The sequence below is a fragment of the Marmota marmota genome, unplaced genomic scaffold (genome assembly GCF_001458135.2).
Source record: "Marmota marmota marmota unplaced genomic scaffold, marMar, whole genome shotgun sequence".
Taxonomy (NCBI): Eukaryota; Metazoa; Chordata; class Mammalia; order Rodentia; family Sciuridae; genus Marmota; species Marmota marmota.
The window spans coordinates 489,286-494,721 of record NW_025999869.1 but is presented as its reverse complement, the minus strand read 5'-3'; the positions used below and the strand labels follow the sequence as shown (position 1 = coordinate 494,721).

General features: G+C 44.1%; 1 pseudogene; it reads left to right on the top strand.

Annotated features, from left to right (window-relative positions):
* Nucleotides 1-3,754: 3,754 nt before the first annotated feature.
* Nucleotides 3,755-4,840, top strand: LOC107147944 (annotated as a pseudogene).
* Nucleotides 4,841-5,436: the final 596 nt, after the last annotated feature.

Here is a 5,436-nt window from a genome sequence, read left to right as displayed (position 1 = left end):
TATTAGTCATGTTGATACATATATATATATATGTATGTGTGTGTATGATGTGTGTAGTATGTGTGTGTGTGTATATATATATATATATATATATATATATATATAAATTGATTCCTGTCTTTCTAGACCTTAACTACTTGAGACCTGCTGCTGTGCACAGTCCAGTTTGTCTCAGGCCCATTCTGACTGACTTTGATCTCAAATCCACTTCTGGGCATAATCTGAATTTATAATATTCATGTAAATTCAGAACTTACAAAAATATTTGTAGCTGAGATCTGAGAGACACCTTTGGGACACATCAATGTGCAATGAGACATCAGTGAGTTTAGGGACTCCCCAGGTTTCCCTTGACTGGTTATTTGAAATAATAGCAATTCACAAATCAGAGTCAACCTGTTGTGATTTGGTGCTCAATGAAAGGGCTACACAAAAACACTTAAAAGGTGTGTCCAGAAGAAACGCAAATTAAGTATTTAATTGTATAGGGAGTCCTTGGTGTTTAATTAGGGTGTAGAATTAAGTTAACCTAGTTTGAATTTTGGTTTTCTAATGTAGAAGCAAGAATACAGACCAGTAGACACAAAAACTGGATCTTTTATCATGGCCTCCCTTAGATATGGAAGTCTGGGGACAAGTGTATGTAGTACAACATACATGGCATATATTAAGGCAAACCACTCCCTTGTGCTAGGTATGTGAGCTGCAAACTGCTTACCCTGTAGGCACAGCGCTGCGTAAGGCCACATGTTGCAGTTCCCACACTTGCTCCATGGCCCACTCCTCAGTTGGTCACTGCAAGGAGAGTTAGCAGACATTGCATTGGTGGCTGCCTAGAATCTTCTTAGCTGCTGCCTGTGTGTGTGTGTGTGTGTGTATATATATATATATATAAACTGCACTATAAAATCAGACCTGCTTCCAGCTTGGTCTCTGGAGGTCTTGATTAATGACTCCACAGCAACATCTCCTCTACCCTGTTCCATGGACCTCCTCACTGGATGAGAGAGAGCCCACACACAGAAGCATCCTTTCCCATTCTTACCAAGTGAAAGATTCCAGGGTTCACTTAAAACACAGCTGACTTTGGAACCTGAAAGAGGGCCTTGGTCTCCACTGAATCATGGGGTGCCATGAGGATGGTGGGTGGAGAAGCAGTGACAGACATGCCACATCTTCTTCCTATAAGGCTGAGTTCTGGAGGCTGCTCCTGTGAAAAAGAGGGAGAGACCCTGTGGAGACCATCCCAGGACACTGATTCTGGGCAACAGAAGCACCTGATTTCCCATGGTATCATCCTCAATATTGGCTCAAATAATTTGCTTGTCTTATGTGGTTGTGTGAGATTGTGTTTCAGTTTGACAGAACTTTTCTAGAGAAGATGCAGCCTTGAGGCAGTCCATGCCTTGAGAGAAGAATGTAGGTGACATTTCCTCCTAGGCCCCATCTGGTGTGACAGTTACATTGATGGAGGGTGGAAATGACCCCTCCATTCCCAAGGCCACAGAGGATTTGAATGTGCACATGCCTTCCCAAGATACCTTCTTTAATTGTGGAAGTCCTGGTCCCCTCCTTCAGTCTCCTGGGCTGTTTCTAACAGGGCTGTTACACTTCATACTGGTGGGGTCAATTGATGAGGAAGGGAAGGTTGAGAGGCAGTAGTGACACAGCCAGCCTCAGTACAGGTCTGAGTCAATCTCTTTATTGACAGAAATGGTCCATGCTTCAACTTAGAATGGACAATAGCCAGGGAGGATACACAGTCCTGAAAACACCTGCCTCAAAATCATCATTTCTCCCACTAAATTCATGCTAGTAAATTTAATACTGAAAAACAACAAAACTAAACCTATTTCACAATTTGATTGAGAAAACTCAGTGGTTTTTCTGGTGACACACATTTGTATCTGAGTCATCAGATCGCTTTTGAAAATAAGGGATGCCTTATGACACTTCAAACCTCTCCTCAATATACTCATCCCTCTGTGTTCTCAGATTTGTAACTATTTGTTGTGACCTTTGTCCAGTGCCACTCACTTTCCTACACTAAAATCGTCACTTCTATCATTTCATGTCAGATCTAAAATCCTATAACCATGCATCCACAATTTGCTTTGTGAGTGTGTGTCAAAGTGACATCTCCCATGCTGAACTGCTTCCTGAATAAAGGAGTGTGAGGGATGAGTGGGCTGTGAACTAGAACACTGCTTTTTAAACTCTACTTACAATGACACTGACTATGATTCCAATCAGCATGTTTATTTGAATAATTTCAAGGAGATTCTTTAATGCATCTTGGTATAAAACAACTGGATAGAAGAATGTAGTTTTATTTCCTGGTAAAAATTGGTGGCACATGTATGTGGCAGTATCCCTGGTTATATAAGGTCTTTCATAAGAATGTAGAAAAAGTATTGATTTATTGGTTGAAATGTAAAAACAAAACAAAATGCCCATCAAATATTTTCACATGATTTTGGACTATCAAAAAGCATGATTAATGTTGCTTGGTGCTGATCAGTGTCCTAGTGTGTGTGTGTCTTGTGTGTGTGTATTATATGTATGTATGTGTGTGTATATGTGTGTGTGTGTGTGTGTGTATGTGTATATGTGTATATATATATGTATTTATGCAGACCAGCATAGGTAGCAGCCAGGAGCACTCTGCCTCCCCAGGTCTTTTCCCCTTTATCCCACCGCTCTTTCTTTATCTCCTCCTCCTCTGCCTCCACCCCCTCCTTTTCCATCTCCTCCTTCTCTGCCTTCAGCCCCTTCTCCTACAACTCCTCCTCCTAAGGCCCCTCCCCTTCTTCCTTCACCCCTCTAATTCCTCTATACTAATTCCTTCACCTGCACCCTGCTCCTCCTCTCCTCCTCCAATTCCTTCCTCCTTCCCCTTCCTTCTCCTCCATCTTCCCTCTTCTTTCTCCTCCCCCTCTTCTTCCTCCTCCCTCTCTTCCTCCTTCTGTCCTCCTCATCCCTTGTCCACGGTTGTCCTCCTGCTCCACCCTTCCTCTACCTCTATTTTCTTCTTCCTCCTTCCCCGCTTTCTTCTCCCCCATTCTTCACCTCCTCCTCCACACCCTCTTCCTCCACCCCTCAATTCTACTCTTCCTGCACCACTTATCCCCTTCCTCTACTCCCTCCAACACCTTCCTCCTTCCCCTTTCTCCTCCTATACCCATTTTCTTCACCCCCTCCAATTTCATGCCCTCTTCTTTCTCTTCCATTTTCTCCTCCTTTGCCTCCACCCATCTTCCTCCAACCCCTCCTCTTCAGTTGTGCCTCTAACTTCACCATATTCACCTCCAACTCCACCATTTTCTACTCCTCCACCCCTTCTCTTCTAACCCTCCTCCTCCCCTTTTTCATTCCTTCTTCTCCATCTTCTCCTCTTCCCTCTACTCCCTTCCTTACACCCCTCCTCTTCTTCCTCCACCTCCTCATCCTCCCTCTTCTTTCTCCAGTCTTCTACCCCTTCATTTTTTCCTTTCACCTGTTTCTCCTCCCCTTCCTCCTTTACCCCCCTTCCAGCCCTCCCTTCTTTCTTCTTCACTCCCTTTTTTATTCCTGCCTTTATATTCCTCCATCTTTTTTCTAATCCTGGCTCCTTCCTTCTCCACCCCCTTTCTCCTCTGTGCTCCTTTATTCTTCATTCCCATCCCCTCCTTCCTCTTCCTGCACAATCTTTTGCTCCTTCAGTGACACCACACCTGCTTTTACCCCCACCAGTGACCAAAGTCGAGCACTCAAAGTCCAATTCCCTATAACTCTGCTCAACATGGACACCAGTAGGATTAAAGTAGGATGAAATGTCACTCTGAGCATTCAGCTACTGATGCATATAAAGGAAGATGGCAGTATCTTCCTGAAAGGAGATTCAGTTAAGAAGATGCGGGAGGAGAGTGCTGCACATATGAATGTTGCAGAGGAAATTTTCCTGAGAGAATATTCACACTGGCTGGACCCACTAATGCCACCTTGAAATCTTTGTTGATCATTGACACCACTGTGAACAGTAGCACAGCTGCAGTAGACCCCAGTCACTGTGAGCCTGGTGGTCCCTGCAGTGTGGCTCCCTTATTGGAAAAGGTGGTTATAAGATGAAGGAGATTTGAGAAAGCACAGGGGCTCAAGCCCAGGTGACAAGGATATGCTCCCCAACGTAGCAGGTGGGCTTTTGCTATTGCAGACATTCCACGATCCATCACTGAGTGTGTCAAACAGATGTGCATGGTCATGTTGGAGTCCCCCTGCAGGGTTGGCCATCCCATTACTGCCAAAATGCCACCTTCTGCAGTCCTATTTACAGAGGATCAGGAGAAGTACAGCACAGGCAGTGAGAGTGCAACCTTTTCCCACAGCACCTCATCCATTTGCCTCAATCCCTATCTAGAGGGACCCCTCTAGAGACCTGTGCCATTCAAGGACAGTCTGCCATTTTATAGCTAGTCTTGACCAAGCTGCACAAGTTGTCAATGCAACAGTCTCATTGTCCTATGACACATGTTCACACCTGATTCAGCAGCATTGAATCCAGCTCTTCAGATGTGAAAGGCTGTCTGGCAGGTTTGCATGCACCTGGTCAGACTACTCCTAAACTCAGTGCCCCAAACAACTTGATTTCCTGCATAATCAGGTGTCAAGGTGCCAAAACAAATGAGATCCATCAGATGTCTGGGGCACAGGTGAATATTGTGAGTCCAGTGGAAGATCTACTGATAGCAGCTCACCATCACTGAATCTGCTGCCAGCACTAGCCTGGCTCAGAATCTCCATCAAGCTCAGCCTTTCCTCAGAGAGAGGTGGCATGGGGACCCGCTGGAACAATGCAGATTGATCTCTTATCCCTTTCATCTGCTCACCACCACCCATGATCCATCTGTGTAGTTTCTGAACAGTCAGTGATTCCAGGTTTTACATAGTTTGTAAATCTTAAGATTCTACACACCTTATCATCCACTTATGATTGTTTAATTTTATTTGTTCCAATTAGTTATACATGACAGTAGAATGCATTTCAATTCATTGTACACAAATAGAACACACATTTTCATTTCCCTGGTTGTACACGAAGTAGAGTCAAACCATTCGTTCAACTATACGTGTATCTAGGGTAATGTTGCCCATCTCGTTCCACTATCTTTTCTATTCCCAGATCCTCTCCCCTCCTTCTTCTCCCCTTTGACCAATCTGGGGTTTGAACCCAAGGGTGCTTAACCCCTGATACATCCTCAGCCATTTTTCTTATATTTTATTTAGAAACAGGGTCTCCTTGAGTTAATTAAGGCATCATTAATTTGCTGAGGCTAGCTTTGAAGTCTTGATCCTCCTGCTTCAGCCTCCTGAGCCTCTGGGATTACAGGTATGAGCCACTATGTCCAGCTGAAATAATTTTTTAAAAATTCTCAGTTTAGTATAAATCTAAACACTCGT